Source organism: Colobus angolensis, unplaced genomic scaffold (assembly GCF_000951035.1).
Source record: "Colobus angolensis palliatus isolate OR3802 unplaced genomic scaffold, Cang.pa_1.0 Scaffold73, whole genome shotgun sequence".
In the NCBI taxonomy this organism is placed as follows: Eukaryota; Metazoa; Chordata; class Mammalia; order Primates; family Cercopithecidae; genus Colobus; species Colobus angolensis.
The window spans coordinates 10,200,215-10,221,162 of record NW_012121043.1 but is presented as its reverse complement, the minus strand read 5'-3'; the positions used below and the strand labels follow the sequence as shown (position 1 = coordinate 10,221,162).

At 35.5% G+C, this 20,948-nt stretch overlaps 1 pseudogene; it reads right to left on the bottom strand.

Annotated features, from left to right (window-relative positions):
• Positions 1-14,605: 14,605 nt before the first annotated feature.
• On the bottom strand, positions 14,606-15,123 carry LOC105501610 (annotated as a pseudogene).
• Between the last annotated feature and the right edge of the window lie 5,825 nt (positions 15,124-20,948).

Here is a 20,948-nt window from a genome sequence, read left to right as displayed (position 1 = left end):
ATTTTTTTTTTGAGACGGAGTCTCACTGTGTCGCCCAGGCTGGAGTGCAGTGGCGCGATCTCGGCTCACTGCAAGCTCCGCCTCCCGGGTTCACGCCATTCTCCTGCCTCAGCCTCCAGAGTAGCTGGGACTACAGGCGCCCGCCACCACGCCCGGCTAGTTTTTTTGTATTTTTAGTAGAGACGGGGTTTCACCATGTTAGCCAGGATTGTCTCGATCTCCTGACCTCGTGATCCACCCGCCTCGGCCTCCCAAAAGTGCTGGGATTACAGGCTTGAGCCACCGCGCCCGGCCTTCTGTGTTAGGTTTAAAGATATCATCTAAGCAAATTATAGACTACAGTCTAGTAGACTAATGTTTCATACTTCAACATCTCAAGAAATTCCAATGGTGTCATATATATAAATATCTTTAATATATTTTTGCTAGTTAGGCGCAGTTTTTATCTAATGAACATATGGAAAAGTGATAAAAATAAATTATCTAATTTTTTCCTGTTATTTGTAAGTAAGTTCCCAAAAAACTTGCAGAGAACATTTATCAGTTTTCAATTTATCAAATGTTAGCATAGACTACATTTATCATTATCATGTTTTTGGTAAAAACTCTTCATTTATTCAAAAGATCTTTATTAGCAGATAAAAGCTCTTCATTTTTATAAGTTTTAGATTTCTAGAAAAATGAAACAACTCATACAGAGTTCCTATATTCCCCTCCTCCTGCAGTTCTCCCCATTACAAACACCCTATATAATATTTCTTTTAAATGATTTATTTGTAGCACGTTATTTGTTACAAATAATAAACCAGCATTGATTTATTAATAACATTAGCTAACATATATCATTTATTCAGATTGCCTTATTTAATGTTTTTTTTTCTATTCCAGGATTTCATTCAGGTTACCATATTGAATTTAGTTGTCATATGTCCTTAGGTGCCTCTTGGCTGTGACAATTTCTCAGACTTTCCTGGTTTTTAATAACCCTGACAGTTTTGAGAGTAGAGGCCAGGTATATTGTAACATGTCCTTCCATTGGAATTTATTTTATGTTTTTCTCATGATTAGACTGGGGTTATTGGTTGGTAGGAGGAAGAGCACAGAGATATTTAATACATTGTTATTTTCATCACATCATCAATGGTACATACTATCAACACGATTTATCATGCTCACTCTCCATTAGAATGGGATCATTTTTATTTTTAAAACACTTATTAGAAACTTACAACACATAAAGTTTGTACGTGTGTTTCAGAAAAACAATATAAATTAGCATTTAAGGTGAAGTAAACAAGGGCCAAAGAAACAACAGTTCTTTCAAGTATTTTAATTTTATTTTGTCTTTACTTCAGTTTCTTGGATCACGTCTTCCTATTTCCGTTTTCATCAACAACGTTCAGACTGGTCCTCAACCCAAGTTTTCTCAATTTTAGCAGTATGCACACTTTGAATATGTTATCTAATGGTTTGTTGTTGGAGCATGCCCTGCGCATCATAGGATGTTTATCGACATCCCTGGTGTCTACCTGCTGGATGGCTGCAGCATGCCTCCTGTACTTTGCCCAAGCTGTGACAAACCAAATTTCCTTGAGACATTTCCATATGGACTAATGAGACATTTGGCAAAATCAACCCACTTGAGAACCACTGCTGTAAACTTTTACCCACTTTCTGAATTCGTATCTTTTTCTTTAACTCATACATTTAATAAATCCATTCAGATGTCAATAAATATCCCAACTTAAACTTTTCCTATGTTATTTATACTCTCCAGCTACTTGTCATATTTGAAGATCTCTCTATGCCCTAGAATGGAGAATTCTGCTCTGTGTCCCCCTATCCTGAATGAAACATATTAAAACTAGCCTTCTGGTCTTTTACCTGTTTTATTTTTCCTTTATAAAATACCCCAATTCGCAGGTTAACAAGTTATCGTTATACTCCTCTCTCTCTACCTCCTAATTTCGAAATCACTTATTTTCATTCATTGAGGGATTTGGCACTTGACTGTCCACCTCAATCTCTGCCTAATCTAATGGAATGCCAATAACACAGTTGTGATGTCTCAACATAAACCAAACATGTAACAATTCCATGGTGTATATATATTCCATGATGTATATGTACCATATTTTCTTTATCCAATTCACTGCTGATGGGCATTTAAGTTGATTTCTTGTGTTTTCTATTGTGAATAGTGGTGCAATGAACATATGCTTGTATGTGTCTTTTGGTAGAATGATTTATTTTCCTTTGGGTATACACCAATAATGAAATTGCTGGGGAGAGACAGTTCCATTTTAAATTATTTGAGAACTCTCCAGACTGGTTTCCACAGTGGCTAAACTACGTTACATTCCTACCATCAGTGTATAAGTGTTTTGTTTTCTCTGCTACCTTGGCAGTACTTGTTTATTTTTATTTTTTTTTAAATAATATCCATTGTGACTGGTGTGAGATGGTATCACATTGTGGTTTTGATTTACGTTTCCCAAAGGATCAGTGATATTGAACATTTGTAAAATATGTTTGTTGACTGCATATATTTCTTCTTTTGAAAAGTGTTTATTCATGTCCTTTCCCCATTTTCCAATGGGGTTTTTGCTTTTTGCTTGTTAATTTGTTTAAGTTCCTTATAGATTCAGAATATAAGACCATTGTCAGATTCATAGTTTACAATCATTTTTCCTATTCTGTAGGTTGTCTGTTTACTCTATTGATTGTTTCTTTTACTGTGCAGAAGCCGTTAGTTTAATTAGGTTCCACTTGTTAAGTTTTGCTTTTGGTGCAATTGCTTTTGGGGTTTTTGTCATGAAATCTTTGCCAGGGCCAATGTCCAGAATGGAATTTGCTAGTTTTTCTTCAAAGTTATTTTATCGTTTAGGTTTTAAATTTAGATATTGTATCCATCTTGAGTTGATTTTTACATACGGTGAAAGGTAAGTGTTCAGTTTTCTGCATATGGCTAACCAGTTATCGCAGCACTATTTATTGAATAGGCATTCATTTCCCCATTGTTTGCTATTGTTGGCTTTATGGGAGATCAGATGGTTGAAGGTGTGGAGCTCATTTCTGGGTTCTGTAACCTGTTCATTGGTCTATGTTTCTGGTTTTGTACCATGCTGTTTTAGTTATTGTAGCCTTGTAGTGTATTTTGACGTCAAATAATGTGCTGACTTCAGCTTTGTTCTTTTTGCTCAGGATTGCTTTGGCTATTCAGGCTCTTTTTTGACTCTAAAGAATTTTAGAATTTTTTCCTAATTATTTGAAAATGTCATTGGTAGTTTGATAGGAGTAGCATTGGATTTATGTATTGCTTTGGACAGTATGGCCATTTTAACAACATTGATTCTACCTATCTGAGAGCATGGAGTGTTTTTCTATTTTTTTTGGTGTCATCTCTAATTTCTTTTAGTAGTGTTTTGTAATTCTCATTGTAGAGATCTTTCACCTCTCTGGTTAGCTATATTCATAAGTATTTTTTGTGTGGCTATTGTGAATGAGATTACATTCGTGATTTGGCTTTCAGCTTGGATATTATTGATGTGTAGAAATGCTGCTGATTTTTGTACGTTGATTTTGTCTCCTGAAACTTTGCTGAAGTTGTTTATCAGATCTGTGAGCTACTGGGCAGAGACTATGGGGTTTTCTAGTTATAGAATCATATAGTCTGTGAAGCTAGATAGTTTGATTTCTTCTTTTTGTATTCGGATGCCTTTTATTTTATGGAATAGTATGCAGTCATAAGAAAGAACAAGATCATGTCCCTTGCAGCAACAAAGATGAAGCTGAAGGTCAATATCCTAAGTAGATTAAAACAGGAAAAGAAAATCAAATGTTGCATGTTCTCTATTGTAAGTGGAATATAAACATTGAGTGCACATGGGCACAAAGAACAGAACAATAGACACCAGGGCCTACACAATGGTGTAGGGTGACAGGAGGGTGAGGATTGAAAAAATACCTAGTAGGTATTATGCTGTTTACCTGGGTGACAAAATTATCTGCACATCAAAGCCCCCTTTAACAAACCTGCATGTGTATTCCTTGAACTATAAAATAAAAGTTAGAAAGTAAAAACAGAAAATGTAGTAACTGGATTTCTGACCGAGTGGGTGTTTTCTTGTATAACTACATCTATTTATTCAATCATTCTGTGAAATCTTCTCCCTTTATTTATTTAAACTTATCTCTTCCCACATCCTCATGCTTTAGTTCTTATCTCAAACTCTTTCAATGAACACTTTCAACAACAACATTCCCAATCTTTGTCCCTAGTTTTTACACTCCTTAATTTATTTACTACTATTCTGTCCGAGTAATATTTTAAGTTTGATTGGATTTTTACTACAGTTAAAGTCTTTTACTGCTTCCCAATGCTTAAGAAGTGAGACCTAATATGGCCATTCGAAAGCTTTTGTAATTTGATTATTGTGTAACTGTGAGTTCATCTTGTACATATGCTCTCCAACAAATAGAAATCTGGCACTGCAGTTTTATTTATTTATTGTTTTCTGAGCTGCTTTCCAACGGTTCTCTGCACTTTAATAATACTGTTTGGTTGCATAAAACTCAACCTTCGGTAAACTAGAACTGTAAATATTTATTTTTAACATTTGAATTTGTGGGTTGACTTGGCATCTCTACCCTAGGCTATACCTTTTTAAATCTAGGTCTGCTCTGCCTCTCTCCATCTTCTTTCAACCAGTGGGCTAGCCAGAGTCATTCTTCTCATGGAAAGGGTAGAAGCTTATGACAGTGATAAAAATATATGATTTATCTTTTGCCATAAGGTATTGTTTTATCCTGTATTTTGTTAGTTAAATCAAGTTGCATGGTTATGCCCATGGTCACAGATTACAGAACCACCTGCTGCCAAAGAGGAGGCCATAGCAAGCATATACATTAGGGAGAGATGAAGAATCTGGTCAATGTTTCCATCTATCCCAGATTCTATGCACTTTTATACCTCAGTTTCTTTGCACTTGCTGTTTCATTTGCCCCAGTAATGTTTCATTGCTACCTTTGCAATCATCATTCAATATGCAGTTAAATAACATCTGTGAAACTACCCTTTTCAAGTAGACAGACTATTTCTCTTCTTACTGTGCTACCATAGATAGCACTTTATACGTTCTTCTTTGACAGATGTTTTATTAAATCATTTTAAATATAGAAAACCTTTTATTGTCCATATACCTGACTCATTCACAGAGAAAACAGGGGATCCTTTAGTTTAGGGGCTAGATAGTCCCTTTGTTGAACCTATGATATATCCATCAAAAACTGCTGCAAGACTAGAAAAATTTAACTCCTTCTATTTGAATGGATGGATTTCTGGTCAGATCGGTGAGATATCAAAATCATTATGGATAAGGAGGTAACAGGAAAAATAGAAAGGAACTATTTTGTATTTTTTCTACTGTAAGACCCAAATTAATCATATTATTCTGTATGACTTTTAAGGAAAGAAAAGGCCAAATATACAGAGATAGAGAATATACAGAGATGGATAATAAAACATTAGTCATCAGGGGTGGTGAGGAAATGGGTAGAGGAAGGTCAAAAGATACAAAGTAGCAGTCATAAAGAATGATCAAATCTAGAGATCTAATATACCACATGAAGACTATAAGTGATACAATTTTATTTTATTAGGGATTTATTTTGTTGTTAAATACATAGATTTTAGCTGTTCTTGTCATACACACAAAATAGTAACTGTGAGATGATAAATTATTTTAATTTGCTTCGCTATAGTAACTATTTTACTATTTCTATGTATTCTATAACATTGTGTTGTAAACTTCAGATATACACAATAAAATTTATTTTTTAAAAAAGTGTGCATTAGCGGCTGTAAGCTTGTCTTCAAATTGATAGATCAATCTCTAAGAAGAGGGCCCTTTGTACAGATGCAAAAAGAGAGGTTTTGTAATTACGGAAGCTGTCCAGATAGAGATAGGCTGCTGAACAGAAACACATGTTAAAATACAGAGAGAGAGATAATTGCTGAAGCTGACCTTGAAACTACATCCTGAAATTCATTACTTAATAAGATAATTCCAACTCTTCTTACTTATCTCTAAACTTTATTAAGGCTAAGATGGCCAGAAAACAATCACATGCATTTGACATTCAAAATAAAATGCAAAAACAAACAAACAAACTCAGAAGCTGTGAAACATTATGATATTTAGAAATTTTATTACACATTTGTTGAAACAAACTGGACTTTATTGGTTTCCTTTGGGAAGATGATTTCATCTGTGATACTGGAGATAAGAGATGAAAGTGAGATGTGGTGCAAGTACATTTATCAGTGAGATAATCAACCTGGCCTATAACTAAGGTGAATAACTAGTTAGATTAATGGAAAAAAAAACACTATTAAATTTGTATGCCATGTGCTTATGTACAGTGGGTTTTATTTTATTATTTTAAGACATAATTTAGTCTCATGCCTCCAAAACTCCACACTCACAAGTGTTTTTTAAAAAAGTAACCAAGCTTCCAAAGCACCTCATTAGCAGTACTGGCATTAAGGAGTACGTGAAATATTTTAAGGTTATTCATTATTTTTACATCATTTTATTCTATTGAATTTTCTGTGAAGGTGACAAAAATTTCTTTCTATTTTCAAGTTTTAGGTAATAAAACAACATTTGCATTAAATAAGAATTTGACTTGAATACTGAATCTGTGCCTGCAACTAAATAGATTACAGTCAGGTTGTAAATCTATCAGTAAGTTAAATCAATAAGAACCATGAAATTACTGGATTTACGGTGGCAACTAATTTATAATGGTACACAGGTGAATTGTTGCTAGAGTAAGGTATTATATTTACTTCATTATAGGATGAATATATTACAATTAGTTATTGATTTCAGCACACTTTCATACATTATTTTCTTTTGTTGTAAATGAGACTTATTTTCATCTTCCTCTCTTCCCCAAACCTATATATTATATTCTTAATCTTCAATCTATTGTTTCCTAGACAAATTTTAGAATATAATGAACTATATGTGAAGCAAAGGTTTTTGCAATAATAAAATGCTAAAAATTTGTAACTCATCAAAACTACCAAAAAACCTCTTATTTTTTAAAGACAAGTAAAGAAATGATACAAATCAGAAGCATCTCATTAAACTTAATTCTGAGGTTAGACATATGCTGTAATGGTTACTTTTATAATCATCTTTAGGATTCCATCCACAAAATTGTCTAATTCAATGAGAACTAACAGAACAGTCTAAGATGTTGCATATTTAAATGTAAATGTGAAACAAAAGAGGCACACTGTCTTAGTATGTTTGGACTATAACAAAGCACCATAAGCTGACTGCCTTATGAACAACAGAAATTTATTTCTCACAGTTCTGGCGGCTAGGAAGTCCAAAGTCAAGGATCCAGGAGATTTGGTGTCTAGGTGAGAGCCTGCTTCTTTGTTCATCACAGTCTGTGTCTTTCCTCACGTGGTAGAAGGGGCAAGGCAGTTCTCTGTGGCCTCATTTATATGGGGACTAATCTCATTCATTAAGTCTCCCCTCATATCACCTAAGCAACTGTCAAAGGCACCACCTCCTAATGTCATCACATTGAGGATTAGGTTTCAAAACATGCATTTTACGGGGACATGAACATTTCGACCATAGAATGTGGGGTGACTAAGACTATCACCGTGATCAATATTCTTGAAGTTTCATCAGACCTCACAGACAATTATTTTCCCACAAAATAAAAGACATTGCTTTAAATAAACCATGCAGTTTTACATATATAACTTCAAATTTATTGTGATTGAATAACTTGAAAGGGAAAATGTCCTTGTAATAGAAAAAAAAAGTTGGCTATTACTTCTTGATACATATGATTTCCATAATGATCTACTCTGGATAGATCATTTTCACTCAACCTTTCTACAACTATACTTGCTGTGCAGACTTAGATTTAGTTAGCCAAGACTTTGCAAAGCATATCTTTGTCAAATTATGTGTAGTTCATTTCAGCATATTATATACATCTGATCAACTCATCAAAATCTAAAACAAGGTTTTGTGGTTATTGTTACTTTTGAATTTATGTTGATTAGTTTCCTTTTTACTTTTAATATTCTTACAAATATTTATATTTTAAAAATGTTTGCAACTGCTTTTAAAAAATATTATATATATATGTATATATATACATATATATATCTTAATCTTGGTATTAATCAACATTCATAAGTGAATTAATAGAATTTCCTAAGACATACTGAAATATAATTTCCTGGTTGGGATGGTGGCTCATGCCTGTAATCCCAGAATTTTGGGAGGCCAAGGCAGGTGGATCACCTGAAGTCAGGAGTTTGAGACCAGCCTGGCCAACATGGTGAAACCGCATTTATATTAAAAATACAAAAATTAGCGGGGCATGGTGGTGCATGCTTGTAATCCCAGCTATTCTGGAGGCTGAGGCAGGAGAATCTCTTGAACATGGGAGGTGGAGGTTGCAGTGAGTTGAGATCACGCCATTCCACTCCAGCCTGGGCAACAAGAGTGAAACTCGGTTAAAAAAAAAAAAAAAAAGCAAAGACACACACACAAAACAAAACAAAAATCCAGAAATATAATTTCCCAAGGAAGATATACTAATTTCCCAAGGAAGATACACATATATTCCCAGGGAAACCAGTAATACCTTCATAATAATTTAGAAGCCCATCATTGCAGGAATTCTTAAATTTTACAGAGCTAAGCATTGAGAATATGAGCAGATTTTGAGGTACTGACTCCAGTAAATGAAATAGTTTACAGTATTTCATTAATTAGGAGGTCATCTGATAGCCCAATGCCTCTAAACAGTCCTGCATTCAAATAACACAGTTAATTATTTGCACTGCTTTTTTTAATCCTAGGAGTTCTGCCAGCACCTCAATTAGGATCATGATGCCTCTGAGTGTAGTAAGATATGCTGTTTCCTAGAATTACTTGCTTCACTTAGTTCACTCTCTGCCTCCATTATGGCCAATGTGAGGCCAGATTACCAGTTGAAATAAGACTTAATTCAGACCCATGATGATGGGCTGGATAAATACTTCAAATGCCTGATTGTTGCAGAATCATCATCTTATAGGGTTCAGGCACAGGACTCAATGACTCTCCTTTACCATTTTCACCACCCACCAAACTTAGAAGACTTTGTCCGGCCTGAGAGAGGGATCTGGGATGGATGGCTACATGCTCTTTCTGGCCATCAATATTACATGTTCTGTCTGTAAAAAATGTGTAGATGTATATTTCACAGGCTCAACCGGATGGAGATGACACCACAGAGCACAGCAGAGTCATGTGACAATTAGTGACTGTTATAACGATCACATGTAGTCTTAAGCATTTGCTTATTTAATATCTGAAAAGGTAGTCTAATTTTTTTGCTGCTATTTAGTATGTAAGCTACTTTGTGTTTCATGTATTTATTCATACAGATAAAAAGAGAAACAAACCAGATTATGTAATGACTCTTAAAACTTTTGACCGTGTGTTGAGTCAGGCCCTATTCTCTGTGTGCAACTAATTCTACCATTACAAGCCAAAATAGCCTCTCATGGTGCTATGGTTTGCGTATGGTTTTTTCCCACCAAAACTCATGTAGAAATTTAGTTGCCAATCTAATGGTGTTGGGAGGTGAGTCCTTTAAGAGGTGATTAGTTTGTTAAGATTGATTGATGTCTTTCTCATGAGACTGGGTTAGTACTCTTGAGGCTTTTGTGAGAGCAGGTTGTTTTAAAGTGAGTCGGCCTCCTTTGCCCCTGTCTCTTTTGCAGGCACTCATTTGCTGCTCTTGCAAGTGCTGCCACCAATGTGATGCCATCTGCCATATGACACAGCATGTGGTCCTTTCCAGAGGCGACTGCACAATCTTGAACATACTAGTGTCCAGAACTGTAAGCTAGATAAACTTCTCTTCTTTATAAACTACCCAGTCTCAGGTATTCTGCTATAGCAACAGAAAATGGGCTAAAATACACATTTATGCTTTGAAACCAAATAAGTAGAAAAGTACAATTATAATACATTCTTGGAATAAGAGAACTGGACATTTTGAACAGACCAAAAATTATTATATGGTATTTGAGTTGGCAGCTCAAACTTAAACTATTGTTTTTGTTAAAAACAATAGTTGCAATTGTTGTTTAGAAATAATCCTACCTTAGAAAATAATTTAAGTCACATAGTTTTATAGATTAGCACCAAATTTAGACTTTAATTTTTTTGTGGCAATATGACTATTTAAAATCATCAGGGAATATAATAAATTAGGAGTTTCATACAATTAATTGTGGATTGAAAAGTGTATCCTAAGCTTATCTCATTTGTGGAAATACTAAAACTTATTAATCATTAATGGATCTTTTTTATATATTTACAGTTATATAAGCTTTGAAATTATGCAGTATTTTCTTCTTTCATAGTACTTGTGACAGACATCATTGGTTAGATGATCTAAGAGTGAGCTGTTCCCAACACCTTCTTAATTGCCAATCTTGAAATATTAATAAAAGATAATAGATTGTATATCTTTCCATCTGAGTTGCACCTAAGATTGGCCATAGCAGGCAAGATAAATCAAGAAGTCTGCTTGAGAGTTTATGGTTATTTTTCTCTCTTATTCATAAAAATAACATTTCTGGAGAAAAAGCCCTGTTTACTTCTGGTCACTGTTTACTGCTGCTTCTGAATTTCATTAGTCATGATGGTAGGATCTGAAGTCTACTTGCAACCGTCGAATGAAAACTTTGGAAACAAAGACAGAGAAAAACCTGGACTCCTGATGATATTTTTAATAGCTGAATGAATGCTCAGTAAAGCCTACCTCTGACTTTCTTTTCAAGTGAGAAAAAATACATCTCCTCCCACCTTGTTTAAATCTCTGTCACTTTTATCCACAAACATTGGTAATGCAAACCCTGTTCTCAGGAACAATCAAAATTAAAACTCTCTCTGTAAGCATTTGGCTATTTGCTGAAACAGAATCATGATTTTCACTGATTTCTAAGAAATGTAACTAGTTTGATTCCCATGAATCAATGTCTCCCTTGGGGATTTCAGTTTTATCGCAAATTTCCATATATATCTATAATGTATGTAATATATAAGTAATGGTCATTATTATATTGATAATAGCAAGTTAATATTAAAATATCAATATAAATTATATTCATTGAAAATACTATTTATTTTTCTTACTAGTTTTATAGAATAAAATAGATATGTATTTCTCTTCTAGAGAAATTGATCAACATGAATATAAGCACTACTTTTTAGTTGCCCCTGGCATAATATGTAATTGCATTGGTTATATTAAAATAGTGAGTCCATCCACAAATACTTGATTGAGAGCTTATTGATCTAGCGCTTCTTCAAATATCATTATTTTCTTTGCCTATAGTAATGTACAAATTGTGTCTTTTTAAAAAGAATAATATTGTTTATGATACAGAAAACAGCCTCCTTTATTTCTGCCACTTGTCTGGATTAGGCTGGCTTTATAGTAAAGCAAAGGATAAACTGGAAAAATCTGGGTTCTTAGTTTGAGCTCCCAAAACATTTTCACTTAAAAATTTTAAAAGCATTTTGTGTTTGTTTAGGACACATTGTTTTCTAAAGACTTTTACATATATTACCACATTGAGTGTAAGAAGAATTTCATGTTTGTTTGAAATATTAACTTTATTTTTCAGGTTAGGAAATTAGAATTCAGAGATGCCAAAAATTACTGAAGCTTATCTAATTAATAAATGACAGACCTAGACTTGAATTTAGAACTTTTGATTCCTAAGCTCTTTTGATCATTTCCAAAGCAAAAATGGTTTTATGAATAAATTATCTCTAGTGTTTCAAGATTTTCTTTTTGTTTTTGACTCTCAGCATTTTTACTGTGGCATATTGGTTTGTGGATCTCCTTATGTTTACCCTGTTTGAAGTTTTTCAAGCTTCCTATATGTGAACATAATGATTTTTCACTAAATTTGGGGATTTCTCAGCCATTATTCTTTCAAGATTATTTTTGCTACTCTTTTCCTCATTCTGGTGGTACCATTATGAGTTTGTTGTTGTGCTTAATTGTGTCCCACATTACTCTGAGGCTCTCGTTTCTTTCTTGGGTTGCCAAATCTCTATTACTCTATCTCTAAATTTGCTTATTTTTTTCTCCTGTAAATTCAAATTTACTGAATAGCCCCCCTAATACATTTTTAATTTTCATTGTTATAACTTCTGGTAGTCTTCTATAATTCTTAACTCTTGATTGGTAGTCTTTATTGGATGCCACATTGTTCTCATATCTTTCTTTTCTTCATTAATCATGGTTTCCTGAACATGTTTATAATGGCTACTTTTTAGTTCTCTGAACATGTTTATAATGGCTACTTTATAATCTTTTCCTGATAAAATTGACATCTGGTCTTTTTCACAGGCAGTTTTGTTGGCTGCATTTTTTTTTTTTTTTATTCAGTGTACCGGTCTTTACTTGTCTTAGAATTTTTTGTTGGCAGCTGGACATTTTAGATAGTACATTACAGCAACTCTGGGTACAGGTATCCCCCTCCTCCTCTGGGTTATTGATTTGCTTATCTATTTGTTTAGTGACTGAATGGATTCTTTTAGTGAAATTCATCCTAACTTCTCCACCTCCCACTCCGGTGTTCAGCTTCTGCTGTTGTTTCTCAGGAAGATGCACACAGGAACGACAGTGGCATTGGCAGGACTGAATTTTTCTCTGAACATACCAAGCCATTAAAGTCCACTAATTGCTGGCTGATTGCCACATTGCTTTTGACAATGTTCTTGGGCATAAATTGCTCTTCACACTAATTCATTTAATTCTGGTTCCTTTGAAGAAATAGTTTCTGAAGTCAGTGTTTGATTTTTGGTCTGACTCAAGGAGGACTCCTCTCAGATGTCATTACCTGGCTCTCTCCTACAACTTGCCTACCTACAGTTTAGCCTGTATTTTGAATCTCCTCAAAGTTGCGTTTTACCACAACTCCACAACCCTCTGTTTTTGTTGTTGTTTGTTTTTAGAAACAAGGTCTCACTCTTTTTCCCAGGTTGGTGTGCAGTGGTGCAATTATGGAAATTGATTTGAAATGTTGGGTTCAAGCAATCCTCCAATCTTAGCCTCCTGAAGTGGTGGGATTACAGGTGTGAGCCACCATGCCTGGCCTCCACTGTTCTTGAGAGTACCTTTAGGCTTGAACTTCTCCATTCTCTGTTGCGAATACAGTCACTTTTTTTTTTTTTAATTTTCCTGGGGAGGAGCTTAAGAGTGGTCTGTTTTGTGTTCTGTCTCTCCCTACAGATAAAAATCTCTAAGTTATAGCTCTGGAACTGGGGAACAATGGCAAGCTTCTCTCTGAGTGACACAGCTGCTCTAGGAGCTTAGCAATGGGATTGGAAGGAACAAGAGCCCAGTTTCCCTTGTCTTGCCTCTCTGGCATGAAACAAGCAAGCCATGAGCCCAGCACAGGTGATACGGCCCCAGGATTTTCACCATACCACACACAAATAAATGAGACCCTCTGTTCTACACAAGTGTTCCACTTCACAATCCCACTTGCCTAGGACTTAGTCTCAGCAACAGATAGCTGGGGGCAGGATAAGGAATCCTGGCATCCAGCTCCTCCCAGTAAGAAAGCCCTCTATCTGGGCACTGGGAATAGAGGAAACCTGTGTTCTTGGTTGCAACAGTCTGAAGTGGGGTCTGGATTATGGAGTTGGGAGAGGTGGGAGAGTGAATGCTCTTGGTTCAAATACCACAAACTCCTGCCTTTCTTTAAAATTTTCATGGACATTATTAAATAGATAATGTTTCATTTGCTGACTGCCCCAAGACCATTTCCAGTTGCTTTAAGTAGTTGTAATGTTGTTGTTGTTGTAAGTTTCTTCACTTTCATTAGGGAGCAGATCAACCAACAGAACTCCTCACACTATTAAGTAAGAAGCTGGTTCCTTCTTTCTGTTTATTTGTATACAGGGCTAAAGTAAAATGAGAAATAATAATTTGATTAGAGGTTAAAATAAAATCCCTCTAATGAACTAGAGTTTTGCATATATTTGCGGTGTGAATGATGTAATTTGTTAACTTAGATATACTTTTATACTCTCAGTGCAAGTGAAAATACATGAAAATATAAATAGAGCTAGAATATCCGATTATAAATATAAGTATGCAAATTTCAACCTATTTGTGGAAATCGAAATATCCTGTAATATTTTTGACAAATAATGACTAAGGTAGAATAAATCAATTTAAAATAAAAATTTATCTTAAATGATAATAGATACGTAAAACAAGTGCATTATGTATAAATTAGATTTTTTTCTCTAAACTTCTGCCAACATTTTATCTTTAACTGTGATACATCTAATACTGAAGTACAATCACCAGAATAAATTATTTAAAGTCAGATTAAGAACTTGGGGGGAAATGTGTGTGTGTGTGTATATATATAATATATATAAAATGTATATATAAAATACATATATATTTTATATATATATATATATTTTCATGAGTCTATTTGGGGCAAACCCGGGCGAGGGCCCTGCACCTAGAAGAAGATGTTGGGCCTCTTGGCGGTGAAGCGTGGCTTGTGCTGACGGTGCAGGACCCGGTGGGGCCGCAGGAACTTGATCTTGGAGTCTTGGAACTGCTTGACGGCCAGCCAGTGGTACTTGCTGGCTGCGATCTCCTCCACCTTCATGATTTGGATAGAGTGGGCCTGGGCGCCATGTCTCGGTAGCACTGGGTGACAGCACCCGGGGTGGTCAGGTCCGGGTATTCCCGGTCCAGGTTGTGGGTGCCGCTCCGGCAGTCATACCGCAGCCAGATGCCGAAGTTCTTCACCCTCAGGAAGGACTTCTCAAACACCTGCCCACAGTAGACAATCTCCCCTGAAGACTTCTTCATCTTCTTTGACTGAGATACCAAGTACCAGAAGGGGGACTTGGCAATCACATGATGAAGCGCAAAGATTCGCATGCGGTAGAGGGTTGGTGTGTGGCATTTGGGGGCAGGCAGGCAGCGACCCACCACCTCGTACTCTCGTAGTGTGCCCGAGGCCTTCATGGTGTTCTCTCCGTGCTCGCCGCCGCCCGCAAAAGGGAAAAATGTATTTTTACATAGATGTTAAATCTATTCTGTTAAATGTCAAGTGTCCTCTTTTGAATAAAAAAAAATCAAAAACTGAGTAATTTCTAAAAAAAATTCAAGAGAACAGTAAGATCTGATTTTCTTACAATTTTCTAGTTATAAATTTATTCTAATCAGTGTCTTAGCCATATTTTATTTATTTAATTATTATTATTATTATTATTATTATTATTTTGAGACAGAGTCTCGCACTGCCGCCCAGGCTAGAGTGCAGTGGCGCAATCTTGGTTCTTTGCAACCTCCGCCTCCCAGGTTCAGGAGATTCTTGTGCCTCAGCCTACCGGGTAACTGGGACTATAGGTATGCGCCACCACGCCCAGCTAATTTTTGTGTTTTCAGTAGAGACGAGGTTTCACCATGTTGACCAGGCTTGTCTCCAACTCCTGATCTCAAGTGATCTGCCTGCCTCCGCCTCCCGAAGTGCTGGGATTATAGGCGTGAGCCACCGTGCCCGGCCAGCCATATTTAGACACCTAACATAAATATGTAATACACAATTCTACTAGTAAAGTGAAAAAGTAATTTTTCTATTCTAGTTAATTTTCATTTGAAAACCAAATGACTACTGCATAAGAAGTTCGTATTCAAAATAAATGAACATATAGATTTTGCAGTTTATAAGGCATCTTATTTATATAATCTCATTTAAGTTTACCAATAATTACCTAAGTGACATTATTATGAAATTAAAAAAAAAATTTAGCTCTCCACGAAGTGCTTACTATTCATTCATACAACTAACATATAACTGAGCAAGTTTTTCTCAAAAAAGTAGACTAGGATTCTAGAAAAAAAAAAAACTACATTTTAATTATTAAATAATTAAAATACTACATTATTTTAAATATTTAAATAATTAAATAATTTAAATATTAAAATATCTTACTTTAATTGATAATTGAAATGATTAATTAAAATAATACATTTCCCCCTTAAAAGGAGCTATTAGCATATAGCTAATACATATTGCTATTAGCAAACTGGAAAGGATAGATATATATGAAAAATACTTTATATACACATGTACAAGTATCAAATAATTTTATTTTAAATGTGTGTGTGTGTGTGTACACACATGCAAGTACCAAATAGTTTTCCAATTTACATTCTATCTTCTAAACAATGAACCAACATGTTGCTTTATTGCTTTATTGCTAAGAAATGGAAAAAAATGCATGACAGTTAAGATAAAAATACAAACTACACAGAATTTAAACAGATATTTTCCCACTTTAGTCCTAAACAATTGTCAATACACAGTCAACAGTAAGTCAGCATGAACCAAATGTGTTTGACAGCTAATAACAGATTTTATTTTCAACTTCTCTAATATTAAAACCTAATTTTTCATTTAATATCAATAAACACATTAAAAATATTTCATTTTGAAACCCAATAGAAGTATAATGTCAGTCATACTTGGTGAGACTGTATTAAATTAGCAGTTTTTTTAAACTTGATAAAATCATTTTCCATAGTTACAACTTTTAAGAGAAGAAAGGCTATAGTAGATCATTTGAGAATCTAAGAGAGCAGAATGAGTTTAAGTCAATGTCTAATGGTCTATGGTAGGTATGTAAAAAATAAAATACATAAATTGAAAACTATATAATTCACTGTACAAGTACTTATGGAGTATCTATTATGTGTCACATACTAGTCTAAAATGCATTTATTTATTAGTTACTCTCATTTTCATATACTTTGGAAATTTTATGAATTCTGCGGTATAGTTTGGTCTAATGAGGTCTTTGAGTTCAAGCAATATTTGACTTATAATCCTATATTCCTCCTTTGCTACATCAACTTCTGCATTAATGATAGCACTGTCATCCTGAGGTCTAATATAGGCTGAATTCTGGAAGAAAATATTGCATTAAACAATGGGGAGAGTCCTTTCCTCTTTAGCTTCAGGAAAGATAAATTTCTAACATTTAAATATTAAAAACTGTTTCCATACGCTGGACATTGCTATAATAGTAACTTTAAAATAAACACCACTAGTCTTATGCTGTGGGTCAGTTACGCCATATCTTAAAGAACATGTTATGTAACTTTCCTAAAGTCATAACAGCTAATGAGTGATGGAGCCTAGAGTCCCTGCACTGCACAGCCTGTGACCTAAGACAAAGATATTTTTTTCTTTTTCTTTCTTTTTTTTTTTTTGAGACGGAGTCTCGCTCTGTCTCCCAGGCTGGAGTGCAGTGGCGCAATCTCGGCTCACTGCAAGCTCCGCCTCTGGGGTTCACACTATTCTTCTGCCTCAGCCTCCCGAGTAGCTGGGACTGCAGGCGTCCGCCACCATGCCCGGCTAATTTTTTATATTTTTAGTAGAGATGGAGTTTCACCGTGTTAGCCAGGATGGTCTCTATCTCCTTACCTCGTGATCCGCCCGCTCGGCCTCCCAAAGTGCTGGGATTACAGGCGTGAGCCACCACGCCCGGCCAGACAAAGATATTTCTATGATCCTGGGGTAAATTCCTTGCTTATAACTTTGGAACTCAAACAAATCTTTTCATAAGTCAACTTTCCATTTGTATTTGTTAATGAAACAAAGGAGAAGAACTTTTATCATTTCACCCACTGCAGCCTAACTCCTATATAATTTCTGAATGAGGGGGTAAATATTGTAGAGTATGTATTCATGAAACGTGACATGGAACTCATGGTTGTTTCTTGAATTGTGTTAGTGTTGGCACAAGTGGATTTTTGGACTTTATTATTCGTGTTGGCTACCTATAATAATAAACTGTAATCCTTTCTTATTATTTTCACATCTTTAACTTTAGTCTAAACTACTATCAATTTTTTTGCCTGTATTCATATTGTAACAGCCTCCTACTTCTTCTTCCTATTTCCTCCCGGTTCCTTTTTAGACGATATGCAAACCATTTCTAAACTAATCCTGTCAAGGAAGATGTTGTCATTCCTGCTCAGAACTCCACAGTGAGTTTGCATGTCACTTAGGGTAAAATTGGCCCCCTCCTCTCTACCCTGTTCCTCTTCTGCTGTCCTCCTCCTGGTTAACCTCCTTACTGTTCTTTCATACATGCCAAACATGATCACACTGTAGGACATTTGCTCTTTGCCCTTTCAGCTGCCTGGGATGTGCTTCTCCCCAATATCCACATATCTCAATTCCCTCTTTTCCTTCAAGTTTTAAAATATCACTTCAGCGATGCCTTCTCTGGCCATCTCTACCTGAATAGAGTTTCCATTGCTCTTCCTGTTTCACTTTTTATTCTTAGAAAACATCAATGTCTGGTACAGTATATACTTCTTACGTATCTTACTTCCTGTCAACTGAAGAATAATGAGGTCCATAAATTGGGAAAGGAGAGCTTTATTTCCCAAAAAGGGTTGCAGCCTGCAGGGTGGCCATCAGGCCTGAAGCCATAAACAGGCACTTCTAGGGTGGGAAGAATAATATAGGAATTTATGCTGAACACAGAAGGTGAATATATACACATACACACACACACATATATATGTTTAATAAGCTATAAGAAGAGTTACAAATATTTATGAGAAGTGAAACATATGCATTTGCAGATGATCTTCATGCTTTCCCAAGGCTCCTTGTTCAAAAAATGGCAGTGTTAGCATGATTCAAGAGTGGAGTTTTCTGCCCCTTGACATCTTGAAGCTGAGGACATGAAAAGCCTCACTGCACATCCTCCATACATTGGCCAGAACCACTCCATGCTTGGTGGTCTGTTAACAGGAAGGAATGCTGATTGGTTGTTTTATCACAATCACAAAAGGAAGGAGCAGTCACAAAGATGGTTCAAATCAGTGGTGGAGGAAGTCTTTCCAAAGGGTTAGTTTCTGTCTAACCCTTTAGGAAAAAATTAAGTCTAATGGTGGTTAGCAGGGGAGGAGGTATAAAGAGGCATGTCCAGCGTCCCATCTGGTCATGGCCAGGAACTCAGTTTACAAGGTTTGTCTGGGTCTCCTTGGCTAACAGGGGTCTGCTATTTTGGTTGGCAGCTTAGAATTTTATTTTTATTTCTCATTTCTTATGCATAATATGTTTTTTTCTTATGGTGGCTCGAGACTAGACATGGAAAACAAAAATAGACATATAGAAATAACTCAATAAATATTTGTTTATTGAGTGATCTAAAGAATGAACCATTGGCTGGGAATGGTGGCTCACGCCTGTAATCTCAGCACTTTGGGAGGCCGAAGCATGTGGATCACCTGAGGTCAGGAGTTTGAGACCAGCCTGGCCAAGATGGTGAAACCCCGTCTCTACTAAAAATACAAAAATTAGCCGGGTGTGGTGGCAGGCTTCTGTTATCCCAGCTACTCCGGAAGCTGAGGCAGGAAAATCGCTTGAACCCAGGAGGCAGAGGTTGCAGTGAGCTGAGATCATACCATTGCACTGCAGCCTGAGGGACAAGAGTAAGACTTTGTCTCAAAAAAAAAAAAAAAAAAAGGAATGAACCATGAATCATTAGATGGACAAAACACTGAACTGAGCTGACATACTCTGAGACAAAATATATCAAATCAATTTGAAAATGCCAGTTTTACCCATTCAGGCAAAAAATCAGACTAATCGTTGAATTTTATTAAAGTATTTTTTAACACTTTCTTGTAATTGTTGAATATCATACTGCTGCTGAAGTTGATATGGACCAGGGGAACACACAGGAACTATGAAATGTGCTTTTCTAACACCCTAACTGTCCAATATTGCCTGCTGAACCCTTCCCTCTTTAACCTTGCTTACTGAATTTGCACAGGGAATCAAAATCTTAGACTCTACCTGTAATAAAAGTTATTCCCTTCAGTCTATAGAAACCTCTTTAAGGACAGTCTAGTGAATGATACTCTAGTAATTTTTTTTCACCCAGCACCTAGTGTTTCCACCCTATTCTGAGTCCCCCACTGCCAGAAAAGAAGTCAACATGAAACAAACTGAAACACACACACAAAAACCAGAACTTTCTGTTTTCCATATATACCATACTTTCTCACAGCTACACAACTTTGAACATTTCTTTCCCTCCATCTTATTTCTTTCCCCTTTTATCTCCCATCCCACCAGCTGAGTCTTTTCTCTCAACCTGCGGAACCCATGTTGCTTCTGTTCACCACTGGATCCTTAACACTTAGTTCGGGGTCTGGGACCTGGGAGGTGGTTAATATTTAGTGAGGCCTTGGGGTGACTTGGGTGCTGAGGTCCTTCTTTTTTGTATCCTGGTTATTATGGTTGTAGCAAATATTTTCAGACATTGATTTAAATGCCTAAACTTGAAACTTTTTGGAACAGTGTTTTGTTTTTGTTTTTTAAACAACATTCTTGCTTCACACTGATTGATGAGTAATAATTAGCTAAGTGAAGAATAAATGTTGAAGTCACAGGCAGTGGCAAATGTGAAAGAGAATATATTTCAGATTGTGACAGGAAATTTGTTATCAGGCTGCCTTAAAAAGCCATTGCAATAACAAGCATTTTTACATAAAAATATCACTTTCTATGACCACATGTGACTTTCCAGAAAGTGACTGACTGTATATTGAGCACAAAAGAAGGGGGGGAAAAAAAAAACCAAACAGCAGAATAAATAAAGCATAAATGTCTGTATTTCTCCTATTTAAAAATAAAATGTAAAGTAGAGCTGATTACATTTCTATTTACGTAATTCTTGGGTTTACATAAAACTAAAATTTACTTTTAAGAAAAAAGTGACAATGTTAATTATTCTATGCACATAATAATAAAAGCATTA